The following is a 14,901-nucleotide window of genomic DNA, read 5'->3' as shown; positions in this document are numbered from 1 at the left end:
GATTTCCTTTCACTGGCATTTCTCTGACCGACACTGGGGAAAGAGTGAGACAGTCTTTGGAGCACGTGTCTGGTTATTGTGAAACGGCAAAGAAAACAACAATTCTGAAATTACCCGGAAGAACAGTGACCTACGACGTGATTTGAACACGTAGCTTTTAAGGATTTGGAGTCAGACGCGCTACCGTTGCGCCACGAGGTCCTACAATGCAAACGTTCCACAAACACTTTTTCATTCCTCCTGCCTTCTCCTGATTCCTCAGTGTCATGCACAGAAGCGCCTGATGCCCTCATTTGTTTAACGTAACAAGCAGACACAAACACAGGTATTCCTTCAAAATCAACCCGCAGGTGGCCACAGACACAATAAACAGAGCCAGAGAGAAAGACAGAACCGGGAATCTCCGGGAAATAGACAAGAGATATTGACAAGGACTAAAGCGATTTGCGATCAGAAAATTGCCTGAACCCCTGTGGTTAATGAAAGGGATTATGCTGCTTGAGTTCCTTATACGCCTTGGGCTTCTGGAGAACTTGTTTTGTAGTTTGCAGAAACGCGGCTCAGACATGCTGTTGTGACCGGGCCGGAGCCACCAGGTACCTGACTGCAATCAGCAACAAAGAACTACAGCTCCAACGGGCCCGGCTAGCTCAGTCGGTCGAGCATGAGACTTTTAATGTCAGGGTCGTGGGTTCGAGCCCCACGTTGGGCGGTATTTATTTTGTTAAACTTTTATGTTGCTTTCAAAGCGTCATTGGGCCAGAAATTCGTGAACGGGGCTTGCCGCGCGTGCAAGCCCCGTATATGCACTTACCCGACGCTCCTGCCGATCACCTCCAGGGACGCCTGGAATTCGTGTTTCAAAAAGAAGAATCCCGGGCAGCGTATGACGTCACGCCGCCCAGGCGTGCAGCCAGCGCGAAGCCTGGAGCGCGCAGTGCAACTGAGACACGCCCCTTGAGGTCTCAGTTTCACAGGACACGCCCCCAATGTTTCTGCCAAGCTGCTGAGCATTTTTACATGCAAAGCAGCAGTTTAAATAGGTTTTTGGAAGTTTTTTGAAGATTTTGGTAACTTTTATAAACTTTTAAAAATGTTTACATTATTTTGAAGAATCTGAAGTAGTTTTAAACAGAATTAAAGCAATTTAAAGACCTAAAAGAATTTTGTTAATTCCATTTATTTATTTAGCAATGTCGTCATCATACGTGTCTTCACACTGTTCCCTTTGGTGAACTGTATGAAGTGGTGGAAGGATTTATGGCCATGATTAACGCTCATTCTGTGGCAGTAACCATTTTTGAACCAGCCATTAGGGCAGTTAGTCCTATGGCAGGAGGGTTTTACAGGCTCCCACAAGCTATACAAGGAGGGGGGCCACCCACACCCACGGACACAAATATCCCACTGGATGTCAACCCAGAATTTAGAGCCGGAGCTCCGACTCTACTTGCCAGGACTGTCTTGGAGCAGAGTTTGAAACCCCGATCCTGATCTGGCTTAGCGGCGGGGATCCTACCGCTATGCCAAAGGCCCAATCCAATGAGCAACTTGAAATGGCTGGAATGAGCACAATTCACGGCATTAAAAGAACTCACAATTGAACTGATGATGACCTCAGCAATCTCCTCAAGGAGGTGGAGGCACAGCGCCTGCTCATCATTGGTAATGAGAAGTCAAAGGCGCCGCAAAAAGGGCAGATGATAGCTTGGTCTTTCAAGTGGCAGCATAGGGCTCCAGTCACGGGGAGGGAAAAGGCGCAGGAAACGTATGGGTGTCACCTTTTGTGTGGAGTGGGCCTTTTGCGTAGCAGTAAGCATCCCCGCCGCTGGGCAAGAAGGAGTAGGGTTTCGAACCCCACTCCAAACAGTCCCGGCAAGTGGAGTCGGAGCTCCAACTATAAATTCTGGGTGGACATCCAGCGGGATACTTGCGTCCGTGGGTGCGGGTCCCCCCCCCCCATCAGATGGGTTGTGGGAGCCTGTAAAACCCTCACGCCATAGGACTAACCACCCTAATGGCTGGTTCAAAGATGGTTACGGTCACCACTTCATACAGTTCCCGAAAGGGAACAATGTGAGGATACGTACGATGATGACCTCTTGCGCAATGCACCTCCTTGGACCCTCAGTCGCAGATGCGAGGGGGCAAATCGTGCAATTGTTAAATTTTTCATTTTATTTACATGTAAAATGTTGGCCCAGTAATTCCCTTCCAAATGCGCGAGTACGGTCGGGGTACTTACGCGTCTGGCCGGAGGAAATGCCGGTTTTCAGCATGCACAGCGCATGCGGGGAAAACCGGCATTTCCTGTCCTCTGAACGAAGGGGTTCAGAGGCAGAACGCGTGCGCAGTAAAATTCGCCGCTTTCATTCATGCTTTCAGTGAGGTCAAGTCCTTACAACTTACACATGAAAAAAGCATGGGTACATTTGCTCCAGAGGCTGCGGAGGAAGATATTTCTTATCGTGGAGCTTCTGAAAGTATGTATGTCTGTATATATTCCTTTGCGTGTTATGTATATATTCCTTTACTTATGTGTATGAATGTATTATTTAATTATGACTTTCAGAGAAAGTAACTTATTGGAAAATCATAATTAAAAACATACATTCATACACATAAGTAAAGGAATATAAAACATACATACATATATGTAAAGGAATATATGCGGACATACATACAGAATTACTTATTACTGATGAAAAGTTTCTTTCTTAAAAGTGCTGGAAATGTTACATTACTCATTTTAGAACACTCATTTTCACATTCCATTCACACAGCCACAATTGCTCCTTCTACCTACCGTTCTGAAAACCCGTTTAAAAAAAAAAATTTTAACTTTAAAACTTACTTAAAATTTCTTAAAATAACTTCCCTCCCTTTCCCAAACAAAAATATTGCCTTTCAGAAGCTCCACGATAAAATATATCTTCCTCCGCAGCCTTGGAACAACATTACACCTGCTTTTTTCAAGTGTAACTTGTAAGGACTTACCCTCACTGAATCCATGAATGAAATCTACGAAATTCACTGCGCAAGCGCTGCCTGTGCAGTCGCACGCGCTGTGCTTATGAACCCCTTTGTTCTGAGCACTGGAAATGCCGGCGTTCCCCGCATGCGCTGTGCATTCTGAACGCTGGCATTTCCAACGGCCAGATCCGTGAGTACCCCGACCGTACTCACGCATTTGCTCACGAATTTCTGGCCCATTAATTGAGCGATAACCTCGTTTTGCACAATGAAAGAAATGCGAACTGAGAAAATACTGCAGATGCTGGAAATCTGAATTGAAACAGAAAATGCTGGAGGTACTCAGCAGGTCAGGCAGCTTCTGCGAAGAGAGAAACAGAGTTAACGTTTCAGGTCGATAACCTTTCGTCAGAACTGGAAAAAAGAGGTAATGGAACAGATTTTTAAGCAAGTGTAGGGGATTCTATGAGATCATGGCTGATCTCCTGCCTCAATTCCATTCACCGGCCCTATCGCCATATCCATTGATGCCCTTACCAGTCAGAAATCTACCGACTTCTGTTTTGAACATACCCAATGACTGAGCCTCCACAGCCCTCTGGGGTAGAGAATTCCAAATATTCACCACCCTCTGTGTGCAGAAATTTATTCTCCTCTCAGTCCTGAATGGCCTAACCTTTATCCTGAGGCTGTGGCCCCTGGTTCTAGACTCCCCAGCCAAGGGAAACATTCTCCCAGCATCCAACCGATCAAACCATGTAATAATTTTGCATGCTTAATGAGATCCCCTCTCTTTCTTCCGAATTCAAGAGATTGCAGGCCTAGTTTACTCAATCTCTTCTCATACGAGGTCAGTGACAGTCTTGCAAATGGTGGCTTGATATTCGGCAGTGGGGTCATGGTCCAGGCGGAGGTAGGAGGAGGTGTTGGAGAGTTGGCGTACAGCTTCCACTAGGTAGAGGTCGGTTCGCCAAACAGCAACAGCACCACCCTTGTCAGCATGTTTTGTGCTTTGCATGTTAACTGTTAACTGTTACCCATATCTCATTTTACACAACATATGGGCTACTCCAGCTCCTAATTCTTTTGTTCTTAGTTGTTATTTCCTCACACAGGAGAGCAATCTCGCCCCTGGACAAGCAGAAGGAGCAAGTTCCAACAAAATGATTCCGCAAACGGGATAACTGCTATACTGTGGAACCGTCTCCACTTTCAGTACCAGGTGTGGTAAACCACTGTTATACCTGCCTGTATGGGTGTTTTTATTCCACTGTGTACATGTCTGTACATGCCTCGGCTGACTCCTCCCACGAGTCCAGGTATAAAGGTGACTTCTCCACAGTCCCTCTGTATTCTGGACTGGTCGACCACTCGAGGCACACCTTCATTCTCTTGTTAATAAAAGCCTGTTAGTTACTCGCTTAACCTCAGTCTTTTGAGTAATTGATAGCGCATCAATTTTATTAACAAGATGTTTTATAATGGAGAAGATCCTCACACCAGCATGCCTGGACTTAGACCATCGGGAGGCGGACGCATCCACCAAGTTTGCTCACTGGTTTAGGTGCTTTGAAAAATTCCTGATCGCCTCCGCTGCAACGGTCAAATCGGATGAGGACAAACTGGATGTCCTGACCTCCAAAGTGAACCACCGAGCGTACTCGGTCATCCAGGATGCGACCTCATACACGGCTGCTCTCAAGCTCCTCAAGGACCAGTACACGTGCCCAGTGAACGAGCTGTGCGCCAGGCACCTCCTGGGGAGTCGTAAACAACAACCTGGGGAATCGACCGAGGAATACCTTCAGGCACTGTCTGTGCTTGGCCGGGCCTGTGGTTGTAAGGATGTAAAGGCCACCGTGTACACAGAGGAACTTATCCGGGACGCTTTTGTAGCGGGCCACAGGTCCAATTACACCCGACAGCGACTGTTGGAGCAGAGTGACCTCGACCTCAACAAGGCCTCCGAACTCGCACTATCATTGGACGCAGCCTAACGGGGCATGGATGCCTGCTCCTCTGCAACGTGGACGCCGCGGGGAACGACAGCCTGGGACATGGTAGGACCGTCTCATAGCGCCGTGCCACACCAGCCACATTCCAGCAACGGCCCAACTACCGCAGCAGTGTCCCAAGGCCAGAAATGTTACTTCAGTGGCCAGGCCAAACACCCCAGAACGCGCTGCCCGACGAAAAATGCCATCTGCTCGGGCTGCGGGAAGAAGGGACACTACGCCAGCGTCTGCAGGGCCAAAGCCTGTGTGTGGGCCGTGCGGGCCGCCATCTTGGGCCTTCCCAGCCATGCGCGAACCACCAGAACAGCAGCCATTTTGGACACCTCCAGCCACATGGGGACAATGGACGCCGCCATCTTGGATGCCAGCCGGGACGCAGCAGGCCCCCAACACCGCCTCATCTGATACCCGCAGCGACACACCGACCCCTACGCTGGCCTCTGTTACGCTGGACCAAGCGAGACCGCACCAACTGGCCCAGTCCACAATGGACATTAAGGTAAATGGACACAAAACAACCTGCCTTTTTGACTCTGGGAGCATGGAGAGCTTCATCCACCCCGACACGGTGCGGCGTTGCTCTCTCCCAGTCCTGCCTGTGCACCAGCGGATTTCTATGGCCTCCGAGTCCCAGTCGGCGGACATTGGCGTCTACTGCATGGTGACACTCTTAGTAGACGGGACTGTGTATGATCATTTTAAACTTCTGGTCCTGCCCCACCTCTGCACTGCCGTTCTACTGGGGCTAGATTTTCAGTGCCACCTTAAAAGTGTTACGATGGCGTACGGTGGACCCCTCCCCCTACTCACAGTCCACAGCCAGCAGCTTCCAAACTGCCCGCTGCGCACCAGGTGCAACCTCTCCACACTCAGTGTCACCCCCACCCCCACTGTTTGCTAACCTCACCCCCGACTGTAAGCCCATCGCCACAAAGAGCAGGCGATAAAGTGCCGGGGACAGGGTTTTCATTAAAACCGAAGTGGAGCGGCTCCTGAAGGAGGGGATTATTGAGGGCAGCACCAGCCCCTGGCGAGCCCAGGTTGTGGTCGTTAAGACCGGCGAGAAGCAGCGCCTGGTCATCGACTACAGCCAGACAATAAATCGCTACACCCTGCTGGAGGCTTACCCACTCCCCCACATAGCTGATATGGTCAACCAGATCGCGCAGTACCACGTCTTCTCGACCATTGACCTGAAATCAGCGTACCACCAGCTCCCTATCCGCCCTGAGGACCGCCAGTATACTGCCTTTGAGGCAAACGGCCGCCTCTATCACTTCCTTAGGGTTCCCTTTGGCATCACCAACGGGGTCTCCGTCTTCCAAAGGGAGATGGACCGGATGGTCGATCAAAATGCGTTGCAGGCCACTTTCCCATATCTGGACAATGTGACCATCTGCGGCCATGACTTGCAGGACCATGACGCAAACCTCGAAAAAATCCTCTGCACCGCCCAACTCCTGAACCTGACGTATAACAAGGAGAAGTGCATATTCCGCACAACCCGCCTCACCATCCTTGGCTGCATTGTGGAACACGGAGTCATCGGTCCCGACCCCGACCGGATGAGTCCCCTTATGGAACTCCCACTGCCTCAAGGCCCTGAAGAGGTGCCTAGGGCTTTTCTCCTATTACGCCCAGTGGGTCCCCTACTATGTGGACAAGGCCCGTCCGCTGATCAAGTCCACCTCTTTCCCCTTGATGGCAGAGGCCCGCTTACCCTTCCACCATATCAAGGAAGACATTGCCAAAGCCACCATGCACGCAGTGGATGAATCCATCCCCTTCCAGGTGGAAAGCGATGCGTCCGACTTTGCCCTGGCCGCTACCCTTAATCAGGCAGGGAGACCCGTGGCCTTCTTTTCACGAACCCTCCAGGGCCCGGAGACCAGACACTCCGCTGTTGAGAAGGAGGCACAGGCTATTGTGGAGGCTGTGCGTCATTGGAGGCACTACCTGGCCGGAAAACGATTTACCCTGCTCACTGACCAGCGTTCAGTTGCTTTTATGTTTAACAACAAGCAGAGGGGCAAAATCAAAAACGACAAGATCTTGAGCTGGAGAATCGAACTTTCCACCTACAATTACGAGATCTTGTACCAGCCCGGGAAGCTCAATGAACCCTCGGATGCTCTATCACGTGGCACCTGCGCCAGCGCGCAGATCGATAGACTGCGGGCCCTCCACAATGACATCTGCCACCCGGGGGTCACCAGGTTCTTCCACTTCATCAAGGCCCGCAACCTGCCTTAGTCCATTGAGGAGGTAAGGACCATGACCAGGAACTGCCAAGTCTGCGCTGAGTGCAAACCGCACTTTTATAGACCAGACAGGGCTCACTTAATAAAAGCCACTCGCCCCTTCGAGTGCCTGAGTGTTGATTTTAAAGGGCATCTCACCTCCTCCGACTGCAATGTGTACTTCCTCAACATTATTGATGAGCACTCCCGTTTCCCATTCGCCATCCCCTGCCCGGACATGACCAGTGCCACCGTCATTAAATGTCTGAACGACCTCTTCACCCTGTTCGGTTTCCCCAGCTATATCCATAGCGACCGGGGCTCATCATTTATGAGCGACGAACTCCACCAGTACCTGTTGGCTAGGGGTATTGCCACAAGCAGGACCACCAGTTACAACCCCCGGTGGAACGGACAGGTGGAAAGAGAGAATGCGACAGTTTGGAAGGCCGCCCTGCTAGCCTTAAAGTCTAGGGGCCTTCCGACCTCCCGCTGGCAGGATGTACTCCCCGATGTGCTCCACTCTATTCGGTCACTGCTCTGCACTGCCACTAATGCCACCCGTCATGAGAAAATGTTTGTCTTCCCAAGGAAGTCCACATCGGGGACATCGCTACCGCCATGGCTGACGTCCCCAGGGCCGGTCCTACTGAGAAGACACGTGAGGATCCATAAAACGGACACCCTCGTCGAGAGGGTCGACCTCCTCCACGCCAACCCCCAATTGCGTACCCGGACGGGCGGGAAGACACAGTCTCCATACGAGACTTCGCACCCTCGGTGGCCCCAGTAACCCACTACCCACTACCACCGCCCCCCCCACGATCCAATATCCAACCCCAGCAGATGGCATGCCTGGGCCCCGCGACCCGCTCGACACCCACGAGGACTACACACCAGTGCCCCAGCCTACGCGGGAGTCGACGCCGGAAGCTTCACTACCCCTGCCATCGCCACGTCGATCACAGCGGCAGACAAGACCTCCGGAGAGACTCCAATACACAAACTTTTAGTACACTTCACCCCGCTGGACTCATTCTTAAACAAGGGGTGAATGTGGTAAACCACTGTTATACCTGCCTGTGTGGGTGTTTGTATTCCACTGTGTACATGTCTGTACATGCCTCGGCTGACTTCTCCCACGAGTCCAGGTATAAAGGTGACTGCTCCACAGTCCCTCTGTTTTCTGGACTGGTCGACCACTCGAGGCACACCTTCATTCTCTTGTTAATAAAAGCCTGTTAGTTACTCGCTTAACCTCATTCTTTTGAGTAATTGATAGCGCATCACCAGGTCAGATGGAAATGTTAAAAATTTTTGAGGATGTAACTGGTAGAATAGATAAGGGAGCACCAGTGGATGTGGTGTATTTGGACTTTCAGAAGGCTTTCGATAAGGTCCCAGATAAGAGATTGGCGTGCAAAGTTAAAGCACATGGGATCGGGGGTAAGGTACTGACTTGGATAGAGAACTGGTTGGCAGACAGGAAGCAAAGAGTATGTCTAAACGGGTCTTTTTCCAAGTGGCAGGCAGTTACTAGTGGGGTAGGGCAGGGATAAGTGCTAGGACCTCAGCTACTCACAATATATATTAATGATGTAGAAGGTTGAACTAGATGTAATAACTCCAAGTTTGCAGACGGCACAAAGCTGGGTGGGCATGTGTGCTGTGAGGAGGATGCAGAGAAACTCCAGTATGATGTGGACAGGTTAGGTGATTTAGCAGATGCATGGCAGACGCAGTATAATGTGGATAAATGTGAGGTTATCAACTTTGGTGGCAGAAACAGGAAGACAGCTTATTATCAGAACATCAATAGATTAGGAAAAGGGGCACTGCAATGAGACCTGGGTGTCCTTGTGCACCAATCGCTGAAGGTAAGCATGCAGGTGCAGCAGGTGGTTAAGAAGGCAAATGTTGGCCTTTATAGTGAGTGGATTCGAGTACAGGAGCAAGCATGTCTTGCTGCAGTTGTACAAGGCCTTGGTGAGACCACAACTTGAGTATTGTGTGCAGCTTTGGTCACCTTATCTGAGGAAGGATGTTCTTGCCATGGAGGGAGTGCAGCGAAGATTCACCAGACTGATACATGGGATGGCAGGAATGACGTATGAAGACAGATTGAGATGATAAGGCTTATATTCGCTAGAGTTTAGAAGAATGAGAGGGGATCTCATTGAAACTTACAAAATTCTAACAGGACTAGACACACTAGATTCAGGAAGAATGATCCCGATGGTGCGGGAATCCAGAACCAGCGGTCACAGTCTAAGGATAAGGGGTAAGCCATTTAGGGCTGAGATGAGGAGGAATTTCTTCACCCAGAGAGTGGTGAACCTGTTGAATTCTGTACCACAGAAGGCAGTTGAGGCCAATTCATTAAATATATTCAAGAAGGAGTTAGATATATTTCTTAAGGCTAAAGAGATAAAGGGATATGGGGAGAAAGCAGGAACAGGGTACTGAATGTGGATGATCAGCCATGATCTCATTAAATGGCGGAGCAGGCTCGAGGGGCCGAATGGACTACACCTGCTCCTATCTTCTATGTTTCTATGTGAATGGAGCAGGTGAACCGCTGAATCCCACTTTTAAGGGGTGTCCCAAAGTGCTTGACAGTGGTGTGAAAATAAATCAGTTCCGCTTTGTAATTAAAAGTAGAAACTGCCAGAAGTGGGATTCGAACCCACAGCTTCCAAGAGGAGACTGCGACCTGAACGCAGTGCCTTAGACCGCTCGGTCACCCTGACTTATTTGATTAATTTGTGCATCTCATCACTTCCACATGAAGAACGTTTCAGTCCAGGTGCTTGTTCAGTGATGTTGAAGGCTCAGTGACCGGGATATCTTCTCCCCCGGGGTTTTCCTGAGCCTGTGCTCGGTGCATGGGGTGGTTTGCCCTGGGTTCCTGGTATCTTGCAGCTCCAGGGATGGGCAGTAACAATCTGAACTCTGGAGCTGGGGAAGAGCGAATAACTAATGGATTTGTTTTCGGGCCTGAAATGCGGCTTAGATCTGTTGGTATTAACCGAGGCCGGGGCTGCGAGATATTTCATTTTGTTTACGTTTAATCAGAGGAATATCCGCAGTCAGTAGCTGAAAAGGACCAAGAGCTGAAAAAACACAAGAAAAAAGATAAGAAATATCAGCAATTGTGTTCAACTCTTTAATGTGTGTTCTGGTAGTTTAGTGGTTTAATTGCTTTAATCAACATTCATTAACCGAAAGCGTTGTTTTGCAGAATGAAAGAAATGCTCACAGTAAGGGACAGTCAAAAGTTGAGTAATTTAACTTTATTAATTTGTGAAAGTTTATTCATTGACGAAGATTCATACCCTATCAGAATTTACGCACTCTGTATTTTAGGAGTCTGTTTAAAATTGTTCATTTTTCCTGACACAAGAAACCTATTAAATTTATTACAGAGAAAAAATCATCAGGAACATAATGTTTCCGCACGGGCTCGAACCAGGGACTTTTCACGTGTGTGGCGAACGTGATAACCGCTACACTCTGGAGACCTCTGCTTAGTTAATTATCGACAAAGCACTGTTCAGACAGAAGGGACACTACAGAATCGCTCTTTCTGCAATGATTTCCTTTCACTGGCATTTCTCTGACCGAACTGCACAAGTCAAAAATGTTCCATTCAAACTCGTTAAATCCCGAATTTCCTTCCCTCTGAATCTGACGTCTCTAGTTTTGCCCACTCAACCAATGTCCCTTTGCAATTTTCTGCTCCCTTCCGCACTACTTACTCTGCCACTAACTTAGTGTCGTTAAACTTGGTAATATATGCCTATAGAAGACTTTGGGATTACCTTTTATGTTAGCTGCCATTCTTTTCTCAGACCCTCTCTTTGCCCCTCTTATTTTCCTTTTCACTTCTAATCTGAACTCTCTATAGTCAGATATATTAGGATAGTTGAAGCCCCCATTATCACTAGTCTATACTTCATTGTCATAGAGTCGTAACGGCACAGAAGGAGGCCATTCGGCTCATTGATTCTGTTCCAGCTCTCTGTGGAGCTATCCATTCAGTCCAATTCCCCCGCTCTATCCCCAAAGCCCTGCAAGTCTATTTCCCTCAAGTTTCTAACCAGTCTCCGCTTGAAAACATTGAGTGTCTCTGCTTCTACGACTTCCGTTGGCAGCGAGTCCCAAGTCCTCACCACTCGCTGAGTAAAAAAGTTTTCCTCACATCCCTCCTGTGTCTCTTGCCCAAAACCTTAAATCTGTGTCCACCAGTCCTTGTACAATGAACTAGTGGGAACAGCCTTTTCCCGTCTCGTGTATCCAAACCCGCCATAATCTTGTACACGTCTATCAAATCACCCCTCAACCTCCTTTGCCTTAAAATCATCCTGCCCAGCGCATTGGGACGTTTTACTACGTTAAAGGTGCTATATAAATAGAGGTTGTTGTTGTTGTTGTTGTGGTAATGAAAACAAATCCAGCTTCTCCAACCTGTCCTTGTAGCTAAGATGCCCCATCCCCAGAACCATTCTGGTAAATCTCCTCTGCACCCTCTCAAGGGCCTTCACATCCTTCCTAAAGTGTGGTGAACAGAACTGGACGCAATACTCCAGTCGTGGCCTAAACAGCGCTTTATAAAGGTTCAGCATAACTTCTCTACTTTTGTACACAATACCTCTATTTATGAAGCCCAAGATCCCATATGCTTTGCTAACCACTCTCTCAATATGTCCTGCCACCTTCAGAGACCTATGTACATTAACTCCCAGGTCCCTCTGTCCCTGCACAATCTTTACAACTGTGCCATTAAGTGTATATTGCCTCTCCCTGTTCCTTCTACCAAAATGCATCACTTCACACTTCTCTGTATTAAATTCCATCTGCCATTTGTCTGCCCATTCTGCTAGCCTTTCTATATCCTGCTGTATTTGACTGGTATCATCCTCACTGTTTGCCACACCCCAAAGTTTGTTGTCATCGGTAAATTTAGAAATTCTACTCTGTATTCCAATATCCAGGTCAATTACATATATATCATAAAAAGCAGTGGCCCCAGCACTGACCCTTGGGGAACACCACTGTCTACCATCCTCCAGTCTGAAAAAACACACATTTACCACAACTCGCTGTTTTCTATCCTTAAGCCAATTCCTTCTCCAAGCTGCCACTGACCCATCTATTCCATGAGCCACAATTTGGTTATCCAGCCTTCTACGTGGTACCTTATCAAACGCCTTCCTAAAATCCATGCAGACAACATCCATTGCATTCTCTTGATCAATGTTCCCTGTTACTTCATCAAAAAATTCAATTATATTAGTCAAACACGATCTGCCTTTTACAAATCCATGTTGGCTCTCCTTAATTAGCTTAAACCTCTCCAACTGGCTGTTAATATTTTCCTTGATTATTGTTTCTAGAACTTTACCCACCATTGATGTTAAACTGACCAGCCTGTAGTTACTAGAATTATCCTTACAGCCTTTCTTGAATAGTTCTTACATCTCTCTGTAATTTCTCTGCAAATTTGCTTCTCCATATTTTCTCACTAGTTGGTGGCCTATAGAATACATCTAGTAGTGTAACGGCCCCTCTATTATATCTTAACTCTAGCCATATAAATTCAGTCCCTGTCTCCCCATCCTAGAGTCATGTCTGTTCTCCTCTTATGTCTAACGGTCACCCATTCCCTCTCTGCCTGTACACTCCTTAGCTGCGGGGTGACCACCTCCTGAAACGTGCTGTCCACGTAGCTCTCAGCCTCGCGGATGCACTGCAGTGATGCCAGCTGCTGATCAAGCTCCGAAACCGCGAGCTCCTCCAGCTGACGACACGACCTGCACACGTGGTTGTCCAGGACATGGGATACATCCTGGATTTCCCACATGGCACAGGATGCACATTCCGTGGGACTGAGCTGCCCTGCCTTTATTTATTCGACTATTAACTAACTTTACAGAATATTAAGACTAAGATGTACCTACTTAAAGTTATCAATGCAATATATTATTAACAGTTACTAATTTAACGTAGAATTAAATTTTTGCTAACAGTCGCTTGTGTGAAATCTTCTCAAATGCCTGCTAGAAATTATCATATTAAATCTAGAAAATCCCTCCATAGTGTCCTATGTACATTAACTCCCAGGTACCTCTGTCCCTGAAAACTCTTTAAGACTGTGCCATTAAGTGTATATTGCCTCTCCCTGTTCCTTCTGCCAAAATGCATCACCTCACACTTCTCTGTATTAAATTCCATCTGCCCATTCTGCTAGCCTTTCTATTTCCTGTTGCCGTCGATTGGTATCAACCTCAATGTTTGCCACACCCCCAAGTTTGGTTTGATATTTAAGGGGGAACTGATAGGGTAGGTAGAGATAAACTATTTCCCCAAGTTGGGGAGTCTAGGATTAGGGAACATAGCTTAAAAATTAGATCCAGGCCTTTCAGGAGTGTAGTTAGGAAACATTTCTACACACAAAGGGTGGTAGAAGTTTGGAACTCTCTTCCACAAACAGCAACTGATGCTGGGTCCATTGTTAAAATTAAATCTGCGATTGATCGATAATTGTTAACCAAAGGTAATAAGGGGTATGGGCAAAGGCGGATAGATGGAGTTAGATCACAGATCAGCCATAATCTCATTGAATGGCGGAACAGGCTCGAGGGGCTGAATAGCCTCCTCCTGTTCCTATGTTCCATGGGGATTGACAGGGTAGACACTGAGAGGTTGTTTCCCCTGGCTGGAGTGTATAGAACTAGGCATAGTCTCAGGAAACGGGGTCGGCCATTTAAGACTGAGATGAGAAGGAATTTCTTCACTCAGAGTGTGGTGAATCTTTGGAATTCTCTGCCCCAGAGGGCTGTGGATGCTGAGTCTTTGTGCATAGTCAAGACTGAGATAGATATCATTTTTGGACTGTAGGGGAATCAAGGGACATGGTGATCGGGCGGGAAAGTGGAGTTGAGCTCGATGATCAGCTATGATCTCATTGAATGGTGGAGCAGGCTCGAGGGGCCGTATGGCTGAATCCTGCTCCTAATTCTTAGGTTATTCTGTTCTAAGGGGGCTTTCTGGTTGATGTTGGGTGTCAGCCTCGGCTCAGTTGTTCGCGTGCTCGCGTGAGTCGTAGGTGCAAGCTCCACTTGACTGAAGCACAAATTCCTGTGAAATAGTACTGAGGGAGCGCAGCACTGTCGGAGGTGTCGTCTTTTGGATGAGATGTTAAACCGAGGCTCTGTTTTCCACCTCAGGTGGACGTAAAAGATTCCACAGTTGTATTTGGAAGAACACCGGGGTATTCTCCTGGACAAATGTTTATCCTTCAACCAACACCTCCAAGTCTGCAGACGACACAAAGCTGGGTGGGTGTGTGTGCTGTGAGGAGGATACCGAGAAACTCCAGGATGATTTGGACAGGTTGGCTGATTGGGCAGATGCATGGCATACGCAGTATAATGTGAATAAATTTGAGGTTATCCACTTTGCTGGCAAAAACATGAAGGCAGATTATTATCTGAATGGCAATAGACTAGGAGAAGGGTAAGTGCAACGAGACCTGAGTGTCCTTGTGCACCAGTCGCTAAAGGTATGCACGCAGGGGCAGCAGGCGGTTAAGAAAGCAAATGGTATGTTAGCCTTCATATCGAGAGGGTTTGAGTACAGGAAAAAGGATGTCTTGCTGCAGTTGTACAGGG

At 48.0% G+C, this 14,901-nt stretch overlaps 1 non-coding gene across 1 annotated transcript; it reads left to right on the top strand.

Annotated features, from left to right (window-relative positions):
• The first annotated feature begins 639 nt into the window (after positions 1 to 639).
• On the top strand, positions 640 to 712 carry trnak-uuu (transfer RNA lysine (anticodon UUU)). The gene has a single exon. It is a non-coding gene; the product is annotated as a tRNA-Lys (tRNA).
• Positions 713 to 14,901: the final 14,189 nt, after the last annotated feature.

Source organism: Somniosus microcephalus, unplaced genomic scaffold (genome assembly GCF_052327205.1).
Source record: "Somniosus microcephalus isolate GS21.2 unplaced genomic scaffold, FLI_Smic_1.0 scaffold39, whole genome shotgun sequence".
NCBI lineage: Eukaryota > Metazoa > Chordata > Chondrichthyes > Squaliformes > Somniosidae > Somniosus > Somniosus microcephalus.
This window is presented reverse-complemented; position numbering and strand designations above follow the sequence as displayed.